Source organism: Kogia breviceps, chromosome 13, assembly GCF_026419965.1.
Source record: "Kogia breviceps isolate mKogBre1 chromosome 13, mKogBre1 haplotype 1, whole genome shotgun sequence".
Taxonomy (NCBI): domain Eukaryota; kingdom Metazoa; phylum Chordata; class Mammalia; order Artiodactyla; family Physeteridae; genus Kogia; species Kogia breviceps.
The window spans coordinates 62,079,292-62,094,597 of record NC_081322.1 but is presented as its reverse complement, the minus strand read 5'-3'; the positions used below and the strand labels follow the sequence as shown (position 1 = coordinate 62,094,597).

Genomic DNA, 15,306 nt, shown 5'->3' with positions numbered 1-15,306 from the left:
ATGAAGGAACAAGATAAAACCCCAGAAAATCAACTAAATGAAGTGGAGGTATACAACCTTCCAGAAAAAGAATTCAGAATAATGACAGTGAAGATGATCCAGGACCTCAGAAAAAGAATTGAAGTAAAGATCAAGAAGATGCAAGAAATGTTTAACAAAGACCTAGAAAAATTAAAGAACAAACAAATAGAGATGAACAATACAATAACTGAAATGAAAAATACACTAGCAGGAATCAATAGCAGAATAACTAAGGCAGAAGAACAGATAAGAGACCTAGAAGACAGAATGTTGGAAATCACTGCCATGGAACAGAATAAAGAAAAAAGAATGCAAAGAAACAAAGACAGCTTAAGAGACCTCTGGGACAACAATAAACACACCAACATTCACATTATAGGGGTCCCAGAAGGAGAAGAGAGAGAGAAAGTACCTGAGAAAATATTTGAAGAGATTATAGTCAAAAACTTCCCTAACATGGGAAAGGAAATAGCCACCTAAGTCCAGGAAGCGCAGAGAGTCCCATACAGGATAAAACCAAGGAGAAACCTGCCAAGACACATAGTAATTAAATTGGCAAAAATTAAAGACAAATAAAAATTATTAAAAGCAACATGGGAAAAATGACAAATAACATACAAGGGAACTCCCATAAGGTTAAGAGCTGCTCTCTCAGCAGAAACTCTACAAGCCAGAAGGGAGTGGCATGATATATTTAAGGTGATGAAAGGGAAGAACCTACAACCAAGATTACTCCACCCAGCAAGGACCTCTTTCAGATTTGACAGAGAAATCAAAAGCTTTATAGACAAGCAAAAGCTAAGAGAATTCAGCACCACAAAACCAGCTCTACAAAAAATGTTAAAAGACCTTTTTTAAGTGGGAAACACAAGAGATGAAAAGGACCTACAAAAACAAACCCAAAACACTTAAGAAAATGGTAATAGGAACATACATATCAATAATTACCTTAAATGTGAATGGATTAAATGTCCCAACCAAAAGACACAGGCTTGCTGAATGGATACAAAAACAAGAGCCAGATATATGTTGTCTACAAGGGACCCACTTCAGACCTAGGGACACATACAGACTGAAAGTGAGGGGATGGAAAAAAATATTCATGCAAATGGAAGTCAAAAGAAAGCTGGAGTAGCAATACTGATATCAGATAAAATAGACTTTAAAATAAAGAATGTTACAAGAGACAAGCAGGACACTACATAATGATCGAGGGATCAATCCAAGAAGAAGATATAACAATTATAAATAGATATGCATCCAACATAGGAGCACCTCAATACATAACGCAAATGCTAACAGCTATAAAAGTGGAAACTGGCAGTCACACAATAATAGTGGGGGACCTTAACGGCTCACTTACACCAATGGACAGATCATCCAGACAGAAAATTAATAAGGATACACAAGCTTTAAATGACACCATAGACCCGATAGATTTAATTGATATTTATAGGACACTCCACCTGAAAAGAGCAGATTACACTTTCTTCTCAAGTGTACACAGAACATTCTCCAGGATAGATCACATCTTGGGTCACAAATCAAACCTAGGTAAATTTAAGAAAACTGAAATCATATCAAGCATATTTTCTGACCACAGCACTAGGAGATTAGAAATCAATTACATGGAAAAAAATGTTAAAAACACAAACACATGGAGGTTAAACAATACATTACTAGATAACCAAGAGATCACTGGAGAAATCAAAAAGGAAATCAAAAAATACCTAGAGACAAATGACAATAAAAACATGATGATCCAAAACCTAGGGGATGCAGCAAAAGCAGTTCTAAGAGGCAAGTTTATAGCAATAGAATCTTACCTCAAGAAATAAGAAAAATCTCAAATAAACAACCTAACCTTACACCTAAAGGAACTAGAGAAAAAAGAACAAACAAAACACAAAGTTAGTAGAAGAAAAGAAATCATAAAGATCAGAGCAGAAATAAATGAAATAGAAACAAACAAACAAAAAAAAACAATAGCAAAGATCAATAAAACTAAAAGCTGGTTCTTTGAGAAGATAAACAAAATAGATAAACTTTTAGCCAGACTCATCAAGAAAAAGGAGAGGACTCAAATCAATAAAATTAGAAGTGAAAAAGGAGAAATTACAATGGACACCACAGAAATACAAAGCATCCAAAAATACTACTACAAGCAACTCTATGCCAATAAAATGGGCAACCTGGAAGAAATGGACAATTTATTAGAAAGCTTAAACCTTTCAAGACTGAACCAGGAGCAAAAAGAAACTATCAGCAGACCAATCACAAGTAACGAAATTGAAACTGTGATAAAAATCTTCAAAAAACAAAGTTCCAGGACCAGATGGCTTCACAGGTGAATTCTATCAAACATTTAGAGTACAGCTAACACCCATCCTTCTCAAAATCTTCCAAAAAGTTGCAGAGGAAGGAACACTCCCAAACTTATTCTACAAGGCCACCATCACCCTGATACCAAAACCAGACAAAGATACTATAAAAAAAGAAAATTACAGACATATATCACTGGTGAATATAGATGTAAAAATCCACAGCAAAATACTAGCAAACAGAATCCAACAACACATTAAAAGGATCATACATCATGATCAAGTGGGATTTATCGCAGGGATGCAAATCACATATGCAAATCAATCAATGTGATAAGCCATATTAACAAATTGAAGGATAAAAAACATATGATCATCTCAATAGATGCAGAAAAAGCTTTTGACAAAATTCAACAAGGATTTATGATAAAAACTTTCCAGAGAATGGGCATAGAGGGCACCTATCTCAGCATAATAAAGGCCATACATGACATACCCACAGGAAACATCATTCTGAATGGTGAAAAACTGAAAGCATTCCCTCTAAGATCAGAATCAAGACAAGGATGTGCACTGTCACCACTATTATTCAACGTAGTTTTGGAAGTCTTAGTCAGACAATCAGAGAATAAAAAGAAATAAAAGGAATACAAGTTGGAAAAGAAGAAGTAAAACTGCCACTGTTTGCAGATGACATGATACTCTACATAGGTAATCCTAAAGATGCCAACAGAAAACTACTAGAGCTAATCCATGATTCTGGTAAATTTGCTGGATACAAAATTAATGCACAGAAATCTCTTGCATTCCTATACACTAAAAACAAAAGATCAGAAAGAAAAATTAAGGAAACACTCCCATTTACCATTGCAACAAAAAGAATAAAATCCTAGGAATAAACCTACATCAGGAGGTAAAAACCTGTATTCAGAAAACTATAAGATACTGATGAAAGAAATCAACGATGACACAAACAGTTGGAGAAAGTTACCATATTCTTGGATTGGAGGAATCAATATTGTGAAAATGACTATTCTACTCAAAGCAATCTACAGATTCAATGCAATCCCTATCAAGCTACCAATGGCATTTTTCACAGAACTAGAACAAAAAAAATTTAAAATTTTTTGGAGACACAAAAGACCCCGAACAGCCAAAGCAATCTTGAGGGGAAAAGAACAGAGCTGGAGGAATCAGACTCCCTGACTTCAGATTATACTACAAAGCTATAGTAATCAAGACAATATGGTACTGGCACAAAAACAGAAATATAGATCAATGAAACAGGATAGAAAGCCCAGAGATAAACCCGTACACCTATGGTCAACTAATCTATGACAAAGGAGGCAAGGATATACAATGGAGAAAAGACAGTCTCTTCAGTAAGTGGTGCTGGGAAAACTGGACAGCTATATTTAAAAGAATGGAATTAGAACATTCCCTGACACCATACACAAAAATAAACTCAAAATGGATTAAAGACCTAAATGTAAGACCAGACACTATCAAACTCTTAGAAGAAAACATAGGAAGAACACTTTATGACATAAATCACAGCAAAATCTTTTTTGACCCACCTCTTAGAGGAATGGGAATACAAACAAAAATAAACAAATGTGACCTAACGAAACTTAAAATCTTCTGCACAGCAAAGGAAACTATAAACAAGATGAGAAGACAACCCTCAGAATGGGAGAAAATATTTGCAAACGAATCAACGGACAAAGGTTTAAGCTCCAGAATATATAAATAGGTCATGCACCTCAATATTAAAAAAACAAACAACCCAATCAAAGAATGAGTAGAAGAACTATATAGACATTTCTCCAAAGAAGACATACAGATGGCCAAGAGGCACATAAAAAGCTGCTCAACATCACTAATTATTAGAGAAATGCAAATAAAAAGTACAATGAAGTATCACCTCACATGGGTCAGAATGGGCATCATCAGAAAATCTACAGACAAATGATGGAGAGGGTGTGGAGAAAAGGGAACCCTCTTGCACTGTTGGTGGGAATGTAAATTGATACAGCCACTATGGAGAACAGTATGGAGATTCCTTAAAAAACTAAAAATAGAATTACCATATGATCCAGAAATCCCACTACTGGGCATATACCCAGAGAAAACCATAATTCAAAAAAACATATGCACCCCAATGCTCATTGCAGCACTATTTACAATAGCCAGGTCATGGAAGCAACCTAAATGCCCACTGACAGACAAATAGGTAAAGAAGATGTGGTACATATATATACAATGGAATATTAATCAGTCATAAAAAGGAAAAAAACCTGGGTCATTTATAGAGACGTGGATGGACCTAGAGACTGTCAAACAGAGTGAAGTAAGTCAGAAAGGGAAAAACAAATATCGTATATTAACGCATATATGTGGAATTTAGAAAAGTGGTACCGATGAACCGGTTTGCAAGGCAGAAATTGAGACACAGATGTAGAGAACAAACGTATGGACACCAAGGGGTGAAAGCGGGGCACAGGTGGGATGAATTGGGAGATTGGGATTGACATACATACACTAATATATATATAATAGATAACTAATAAGTACCTGCTGTATAAAATAAATAAATAAAAAAATTTAAAAAATAAATAAATAAAATAAAAATCTATAGGTTCTCCTTCTAGTTTTATTTTTCCCTTTATTTTATTTATTGGAGAGCCCTAGTCACTTGTCTTGCCCAGTGTCTCATATGCTGGATATTGCTGACTGTATCTCTACGGTGGTTTAAGTTCCTCTGTCCCCTGTGTTTGGGTGGTTGTATTCAGGAACTTGGTATACTCTCGTTAGATTTTTTTTTTTTTTTTTTTTTTTTTTTTTTTTTTTTTTTTTTTTTTGCGATACGCAGGCCCCTCACTGCTGTGGCCTCTCCCGTTGCAGAGCACAGGCTCCGGATGCGCAGGCTCAGCGGCCGTGGCTCACGGGCCCAGCCGCTCCGCGGCATGTGGGATCTTCCCAGACCGGGGCACGAACCCGCGTCCCCTGCATTGGCAGGCGGACTCTCAACCACTGCGCCACCAAGGAAGCTCTCTCGTTAGATTTTTTTAATTTTTAATTTTGCTAAAGATTGGTGCTTTGAAGGTTTTTTCAAGACTTCAAATGTTTGGGTCTTGAAAGGTACATTATATGTTTGTCTTATTACTGTGAGAGCAAAGCCCAGCTCAGACTTGGTTATGAAACCAGTTACAAAACCTCCAGTGGTCCTGTGACAGCAATATAGGCTCCTTAAACACAGGTCAGATCTTTTAGGTAACTCTGAACTATCCCGCTGGCTGGTTTCCACAAAACAAATTATGTGAACAGTAAACAAGGATAAATACAGTAAAATAGCTGTCTTCAAGAAGATCCTACACCATTGGGATAGAAATGTAAAATTTACAGAATGATGTGGCAACTGTAATAACAGAGATAAACAGTGTTGTGGGGATACCTGACTGAGGTTTCATCTCCTTTAACAGTGAATGAAGCATTCCCTAGGTCATGGGCAGAGGGGTGTTTAGAGTGGTGGCTGACACCATGGATTTGGGTACAAGCTACTCTCTGGTTTCAAATTCCAGCAACTCCAGTTCAAGTCATCAAACCTCTGCTTGCCATGGCTTCTTTATCTATGAAATAGGGATAATAGAATAATAACAATAGATTATTGTAAGGATTAGCAAAATTAATGCATGTAAAACACTTAAATCAATGTCTATGATACCCTAGATATTTATTTTTATTTAAGTTACCATGAAAGCATGTGGATCTAATAAAATGTTCTAAGTCTCTGTTGAGATGCTAGACTACTAGATCCATACCAAAGACTCCGTTTATTGCGAAAGTCTTCATCTTGGCTGCAAAAGGCATGAGTCTGGTGTAGATTTCTCCATACTATTACAGAATATCTAGACACAGGGCCAGCCCCATCCATAGGCAGAGTAAGAAGTTGCTGATTCAGAATTGTTTAAGGAACTTGCCCCTACTCCAAACAAACTCTCTTCCTACTTGCCCACTGGAATGGCTCTGGATTAAGAATTTCAGGATACACAGACTCATATGGCTGCAATGGGGTAATACCTCGAAATCATTACCGTGGCAGAGATTCATTTCTCAGATTAGTCATTTCTTATTCCTCAAGACCTTCTTTGAGTAATCAGATGGAGAAATCAATTTGATTTTAGGAGGAGGTCATGAGTGTTCTAGGGCTTGAAATGTGCCAGCAAAACAGATCCAGGGACTTCCCTTGTGGCCTAGTGGTTAAGAATCCACCTGCCAATGCAGGGGACACGGGTTTGAAGCCTGCTCCGGGAAGGTCTCACATGCTGCGGAGCAACTAAGCCCGTGCGCCACAACTACTGAGCCTGCGCTCTACAGCTCTCAAGCCACAACTACTGAAGCCTGCACGCCTAGAGCCTGTGATCCACAACAAGAGAAGACACTGCAATGAGAAGCCCACACACTGCAACGAAGAGTAGCCCCCACTCGCTGCAACTAGAGAAAGCCCACATGCAGCAATGAAGACCCAACGCAGCCCCCCAAAAAATAATAAATAAAATTAATTTATTAAAAAATAAAAAACAGATCCATGTGATGCAATAAAATAAAAGGCAATCAGCACTCAGTGAGTAAATTGAGATGAGGTATCTCAGAGAGGTGTGAGCAGGTACACTGAAGATGATCTTCACAGCATAGTTTATGAAGGCTAAGTTTCCTGCAACTTTTGCTTCCTTTCATGCCATCCCCTTCATATGTGTCCCATCATGTATCTAATGTTCCTTTGTACAGCTAGTAAATTTTTCCTTAGCCAAAACTATACTCAGAAAAAGCATCTGAAAGTAGATGCAAACTACTTATCCCTTGATTTTTAAGCCTTCTTTTAACTCTAGAGTGAAAATTTTTACTTCTCTTTAAAGAAGTTCCAAGCATTTTGGAAGGAGTTAGGCTTATTTTTACCTTGAAGTCTTCCTCATGCCCTTGGTGTCAAGGGCTGTGTTATCTGAGATATTCAAACTTAAAAGAAAAAAATCTGTGTGTCCTGATGAGACAGGATACGTTACATAGGTATTTAATCACTTAAGAAAGATGTCCAGGCTTAAAAAATAGAAACAACAATATGATCAACCTGAAGACAGGTCTCTCTGCCTTAGGAAGCTGTAGACCTTGGGCTCTCACCTGCAGTACAAACGCTTGCAATTAGCTCTCAGCTTTCTCTGTTGCTTTGGGTTCCTCATATATCAAATAGCTTCACCAGAGTAAAAGAGAGAGAGTGATCTGGTTTAGAGAGAACCCCACCCCCCAAAAAAAGATTTATTCTAGTTTAGTCTTGTCCCCTGATTGGGGGAGGTTGTTAGGGAATGGGGAATCGAAAATAAGGAACTAAACTATGTTTGGACAAAAAAAGTTTTCTTATATAAACAAAAAATGTATATATATATATATATATATATATATATGTATGTATAACTGAATCACTTTGCTGTATAGCAGAAATTAACATTGTAAGTCAACTATACTTCAATTTTTAAAGTTTTCTGATTGTTTTGTTTTTTAGATCATAAACTCTACTAAAGAAAAAGAGATGTTATTAGTGTCTGCTTTGGATTTTTTAACCTGGGTTAAACAAATTTTTAAACACAATTTTGAAATACTCTTTAACAATTTCCATAGCCAATCATTTTACTGGCATCTCCTAAAAACAGGGAAAATTTTTTGTGGCACCAATTATAATACCTAACAATTCCTGGAATTATTTTAATGACAATTAGCCATTCAAATGTTGGTAGTTATCTCCACATGGAAATCTTTGCATAGTTCTTTCTTGTCTGTCAACAAGAAAATAATTTTTAAAATAAAAATGTCTACTTTTGATAGTATGTATTTTGTTTAAACTCTTTAAAAAAGAGTAGGGCTTCTTCCTCAGTTCCCTGGCATCCTTTGGAGTAATGTTGAAACATATCATTTATTTTTCTCATTTGCTTTTAGGTATCTAAACTACTAATGAAGAGACAGTGACATGCTTGGAGCAAATCATTTTTAACACCTCCCCCATCAACAAAATTATCCCCAGTTGTAATCATGTAATGAAACAAAAATATGGTCAGAGAAAAAATGTAAGTAGTGAATTTTTCTTTTATTGAAATTTGTATATGTTTCATGGTTTTTTAAAAATAAAATAAATATTAAATTTCAAAATATGGGAAAATGTAATGAATTAAAATTTTTATACATTAAGTGTATATTTATAAACTAATGTATTTTTTTGAAAAAGAGAAAAAAGTTTACACCTGCATATTAGTCAATGACAATAGTGAATAATAAACAGCACATTTTCTGTTTTGGAAGCTTAGCTTCTGTAAACTTGTGAATAATTTTATCAGAATTGACCTTTGTATAATCATAAGGAACATAGTTAGATTTTTTAAATCTATCTTTGCTTGGAGTTGATTAAAGAACAATTTTATTAATTTTAACTTTGGAAAGTGTCTTTCACATAAAGAAACAAATATACAAATAGGAAAATTCTTAACCATAAGGGTAAGTGTGACAAAGAATCATAAAAATCCCAATTCACAATAAATTCCAGAAACTGCAGTTCTGCTTTTGTTTCTTTGGAATCAGGTTTAGAGGCTTTCAAATGTTTCCACGGGTTGAAATTTTAAAATATAAATAAAAACTAAGTGAATACACAGAATGACAGAATTAAAGTAATTCAATTTCTATTTCTTCCTCTTAGCCATCACCATCCTCTCATCATTTATTTCTTTTTTTTTTCATCATTTATTTCTAACTCAGTACTTTAAAAACAAGAGTACATAGTACCACAGGAATTGTGAACACAAACTGTGCCAAAACTGAGCTAGAAGGATTTGGAACTCTTAAGAAATTGCTCTAAAACTGAATGTGTGTAGCTGAGTCTCTGTGTCTTGGGACTGGACTATAAAACTGGAAGTTTTCCAAATGAACTTTTATGTAGAAAATGATGTTTATCAAAAAATAAGTAATTAAAATGTGCTAATTTGAAGCTCACACATGTATGTAATTACAACTGAACAGTAACTGTATCAATTGTTTAAATTTAGACAAAAGATTTTTTGGGGGGAGTACTTTATAGCTAACTTTATTTAGGATTGCTAGCAAGTGGTGATAATAAAAACCAGATTGACTAAAAGTTGGTTGTATTATTATTTTTAAATTTTCTAAGGGTAGCACAGCCCTGTCTGCCTTCCCTCAAAGCAGACTGCTCCCACCACCCTGGTTTTGATACACCACTGAGGAAAGAATAGTAAGTAGAGATTAATCTGCATTTTGTTCTTACTATATAAGAGAATAATGATAATATTTGCTTAAAACTATCAAATGTTCAATAATAATACTATTGTTTCTAATGTTTTTTCATATTTGTGCTCAGTGGACTTAAGGGTAATAGATTAGTGCTAAGTCAGAAAGTAACAGGTCAAAATTTTGACACTTCTTAGAAATAGCTGAATATTATCACATAACCTTTAGAAAACGTCTTAATGGTGTATGGAGGGTTAACAAACAGTAAGCACCCAGTAAACATGGCTGAATAAATGAATGAATTGTGCAAACACACTGCTGCCAACAGTGATGGAAAAAGTTGGAAAGATAGATAAAGGACATCTCATTCAGGTTAAGATTTGTAAACTCATCCAAACTTCCTGTCACTTGATTTTTCTTTTCTCTAGTGACCAGAGATGACCCTTTTCTTGGTTCTGCATCACATGCAGAAGGTCAGATCAAAAATGTATGTAGTGGTGGGAACCTACAAGATGACAGAGGAGTAAGATGGGGAGATCACCTTTGTGGCGAGCATTGCCCTCTGAGGAAGGCGCCATTAAGACCCTCATAAGCCTCAGGGCCCGATTGTACTCTCCTTGGTATGCATCCTGGACTTTATGGTATGAACGTAAAAAAGGAGATGGCCTTTGGCCAAATCGCTCCAGGGACCTGCTCAGTTACTGGGAGTCTCTGGTTGTTCCCTAAGGCTAGGAAAAGCAACCCTGGAGGGGAAATTGGTGCCTTTGAGGGAGAAGCCGAGAAGCCAATCAACCAGCTGATGCCGATAAGGCGTGACTAAGCCGAGAAGCCAATTAACCAGCTGATGCCGATAAGATGGTGACTAAGCAAATTCCCTGCTTTAGGGGTATATATATGGCTATGCTTTGTTATTAAACTTGCCTTGCAATCGTCAGTTGCTTGTGCCCTTCTGATCCCATACCTTGGTGCGTTCAGTTCCCTACCCCCTCTCGTCGATTGTTGCTGCACTTTGAGGACCCGCCTCGGCTGGCGGCAAGTGGCGCCCGAACAGGGACCTGACGAGAGGGACATCTGAATCTCAGTAGGTGAATCCCCGGAGTGAAGAGTGAAAGTGTGGCCACATAGTAAAGTTGATAGTAACTCGGGGAAATAGTCAGAAGTAAAAAAATATGGGACAAGAAGTATCCAAGAAGCGACCTGAAATCACTGATCAAGAGAAGGAGTTGTCCACCAGTGCTTTCCAGGCTTTTACAGCTGGAAATTATGATGTCTGTCTGCAACATCTTACCTGCCTACAAGATATAAACAAAGACGATTATAAAATAATTTTGAATACGGCAGTAGCTGAGTTTTTCAAAAGTAACCAGACAACAACAGATAGTTTAAGACAGACACTTAACCAATTGAAGAATTGGGTGCACTCGGCTGTTGAAGAAATGGATGGACTAGATGATCTTAAAAACAGTATGTTGTATTACAATCAAGCAGTCATCCTGTATCATGTCCGACAGTATACAGAAGGCATATCCGTTGGTGAAAAACTTTATCAGTTCATAGAACCTTTTGAAGAAAAATTTGCCCAAGCAGTGTGTTTTTTGCTCGTAGACCTGTATATATTAACCTACCAAGCTGAGAAAGCTTTACATCTTCTTGCTGTTCTAGAAAAAATGATTTCACAGGGCAATAATAACAAAAATGGAAAGAATGAGACTAGTAAAGATACTATTTTTGTGTTGAAATATATGTAGGAGAACAAGGGACTTTACTGGCCGGCCATAGTTTAAAGGTAGTTAAAGCTGTTACAAGTTTGAAGTTTCCCTCCTTTTTTCCTTCTGATTTTCCCCAATCTGATTTTGAATTCTCAAATCTGGTGCACCTTAAATTATAATAATGGTACCATTTTAATTTCATCAGTTTCTGTTACTAATAATAGTTTGGTTTTTTATAAGCATTGGGATTTTGGGAAGTTTGCATTGTCTTATTCTTATCAACCGGTTATTACTTGTGTTACACCCTCATATGCCTTGCTAATAGGAGATTTACAGATTGAGTTTACTTCTGGTTCCTTAGGATATAATATAACTTGTCAGAATTGTATTTTTAGTACTTGCATTCTGCCTATGAAAGGAACTTTTTCTGTTATGATGTTAAAACAACCTTCCTATGTAATGCTGCCTGTAAATATTTCTGAACCATGGTATCATAGTACTAGCATGCAAGCTTGGCTAGAATTATCTGAAGTTTTAAAAAGACCTAAATGATTCACTGGAATATTAATATGTAGCATATTAGCCTTAGCCACTTTAACAGCCACAGCCGCTACCGCCGGTTTAGCATTAAGTAAAACTGTACAACAAGCACGTTATGTTAATCAATTGTCTTAAAAATACCAGTATTGCATTAGCATGACAAAGTCATATTGATACTCAACTAAAAACTGAGGTTGATGAGTTAAAAAATGCTCTCATAGGTTTAGGAAACCAAATTATGGCTTTAAAATTGAAAATGCGTTTGATTTGCCATGCTAAATATACTTGGATTTGTGTGACTCAACACGCTTATAATGAAACTGACTGGGATTGGAAAAAAGTAAAAATGCACTTTTTAAGTGTATGGACTGATGGACACATTAGTTTGGACATACAAAAACTTAATGCGGAAATACAAGCAATTCAAGAAGCTCATCTACAAGAAGACAGGCCCCAACAATTAATTCAAGGACTCTTGGATCAGCTTCAATGGTTAAACCCAATGCATTGGTTTCAAAATGGACTCACAGGATTGATTACCGTGGGGTCATGTGTATTGTTGATGTTAATTGCCTTACCTTGTTTGTTACGCTTTGTTGTTGGCCGTCTCGCTGCTCTTCGTCAGGAGGTGTAAGGGTTGAAGTTGCATTATCAAGCTTTAAAAAATAAAAGAGGGGGAAATGTGGCGAGCATTGCCCTCTGAGGAAGGCGCCATTAAGACCCTCATAAGCCTCAGGGCCCGATTGTACTCTCCTTGGTATGCATCCTGGACTTTATGGTATGAACGTAAAAAAGGAGATGGCCTTTGGCCAAATCGCTCCAGGGACCTGCTCAGTTACTGGGAGTCTCTGGTTGTTCCCTAAGGCTAGGAAAAGCAACCCTGGAGGGGAAATTGGTGCCTTTGAGGGAGAAGCCGAGAAGCCAATCAACCAGCTGATGCCGATAAGGCGTGACTAAGCCGAGAAGCCAATTAACCAGCTGATGCCGATAAGATGGTGACTAAGCAAATTCCCTGCTTTAGGGGTATATACATGGCTATGCTTTGTTATTAAACTTGCCTTGCAACCATCAGTTGCTTGTGCCCTTCTGATCCCATACCTTGGTGCGTTCAGTTCCCTACCCCCTCTCGTCGATTGTTGCTGCACTTTGAGGACCCGCCGCGGCTGGCGGCACACTTTCCTCTCCACAAATACATCTACATGTGGAAAAACTCCTACAGAACACCCACTGAACACTGGCAGATAGATCTCAGAATTCCCAAAAGGCAAGAAAATCCTCACGTACATGGGTAGGGCAAAAGAAGAAAGAGAGACAAAAGAATACAGATGGGACCTGCACCTCTGGGAGGGAGCTGTGAAGGAGGAAAAGTTTCCACACACTAGGAAGGCCCTTCACTGTTGGAGACAGGGAGTGGGTGGAGAGGAAGCTTCAGAGCCATGGAGGAGAGCGCAGCAACAGGGGTGCAAAGGGCAAAGCGGAGAGATTCCCACACAGAGGATCACTGCCAACCAGCACTCACCAGCCTGAGAGGCTTGACTGCCCACCCACCAGGGTGGGTGGGGGCTGGGAGCAGAGGCTCGGGCTTCGGAGGTCGGATCCCAGGGAGAGGACTGCTGTTGGCTGTGTGAGCACAGCCTGAAGGGGGCTAGTGCGCCACAGCTAGCCAGGAGGGAGTCGGGAAATGTCTGGACCTGCCTAAGAGGCAAGAGACCATTGTTTCAGGGTGTGCTAGGGGAGGGGATTCCTTTCCCTTCTGCCCACAGAAGGCAGAGCACCACCTAAATGAGCTTCAGAGATGGGCGAGAGCCACGACTATCTGCTCAGACCCCACAGATGGTCATGAAATGCTAATGCTGCTGCTGCGGCCACCAAGAATCCTGTGTGGAAGCACAGGTCACTATCCACACTCCCCCCTGCCCCCCAGGAGCCTGTGCAGGCCACCACTGCCAGTGTCCCGTGATACAGGGACAACTGCCCCGGGAAAACATACGGCAAGCCTCAGGCTGTTGCAACGTCACACCGGCCTCTGCTGTCACAGGCTCGCTCCACATTCCAATTATAACTACAGTACCCTTCCCTCCCCCAGGCCTGAATGAGCAAGAGCCCCCGAATCAGCCACTGCTTTAACCCCCTCCTGTCTGGGAGGGAACAGATGCCTGAGGGCGACTTACCCACAGAGGTGGTAGGGCCAAAATGAAAACTGAACACCAGGAGCTATGCAAACAAAGAAGAGAAAGGGAAATTTCTCCCTGCAGCCTCAGGAGCAGTGGATTAAATCCCCACAATCAATTTGTACCTGCATCTGTGGAATACCTGAATAGGCAACGAATCATCCCCAAACTGAGTTTGGTGGACTTTGGGAGCAACTGTACTCGGGGTTGGCTGTCTGCAACTGATTTGTTTCTGATATTTATGTTTATCTTAGTTTAGTGTTTAGTGCTTGTGATCATTGGTGTATTTGTTTATTGGTTTTGTTGCTCTCTTTCTCTCTTATTTTTATTTTAATATTTTTTAATCTTTTTATTTATAGTTATTTTTTTCCTTTCTTTCTTTTTTTCTCCCTTTTCTTCTGAGCCATGTGGCTGACAGTGGCTTGGTGCTCCAGCCTGGTGTCAGGCCTGAGCCTCTGAGGTGGGAGAGCCAAGTTCAGGACATTGCACCACCAGAGAGCTCCCAGCCCCACATAGTATCAATTGGCTGAGAACTCTACCAGAGATATCCATCTCAACCCTAAGATCTACCTCCACCCAACAGCAAGCGAACTCCAGTACTGGATGTACCATGCCAAACAACTAGCAAGACAGGAACACAACACCACTGATTAGCAAAGAGGTTGCCTAAAATATACTAAGTTCACAGACACCCCAAAACACACCACTAGATGCAGTCCTGTCCGCCAGAAAGACAAGATCCAGCCCCTCACCAGAACACAGGAACCAGTCCTCTCCACCAGGAAGCCTACACAAACAACTGAACCAGCATTACCCACTGGGGGAAGACACCAAAAACAATGGGAACTACTAACTTGCAGCCTGTGAAAAGGAGACCCCAAACACAGTAAGTTAAACAAAATGAGAAGATGGAGAAGTATGCAGCAGATGAAGGAGCAAAGTAAAAACCCACCAAACCAAACAAATGAACAGAAAATAGGCAGTCTACCTGAAAGAGAATTCAGAGTAATGATAGTAAAGATGTTCCAAAATCTTGGAAATAGAATGCAGAAAATACAAGAAACGTTTAACAAGGACCTAGAAGAACTAAATGGCTAAACAAACAAATGATGAGCAACAAATAAATGAAATTAAAATTTCTCTAGAAGGAATCAATAACAGAATAACGGAGACAGAAGAATGGATAAGTGGCCTTGAAGATAAAATAGTGGAAATAACTACCAAAGAACAGAAAAAAGAATGAAAAGAATTAAGGACAGTCTC

At 38.4% G+C, this 15,306-nt stretch overlaps 1 pseudogene; it reads right to left on the bottom strand.

Moving 5' to 3' along the window:
• LOC131767819 (ADP-ribosylhydrolase ARH3 pseudogene) overlaps window positions 1-13,267 on the bottom strand; it is a 37,572-nt pseudogene extending 24,305 nt beyond the window's left edge.
• Between the last annotated feature and the right edge of the window lie 2,039 nt (window positions 13,268-15,306).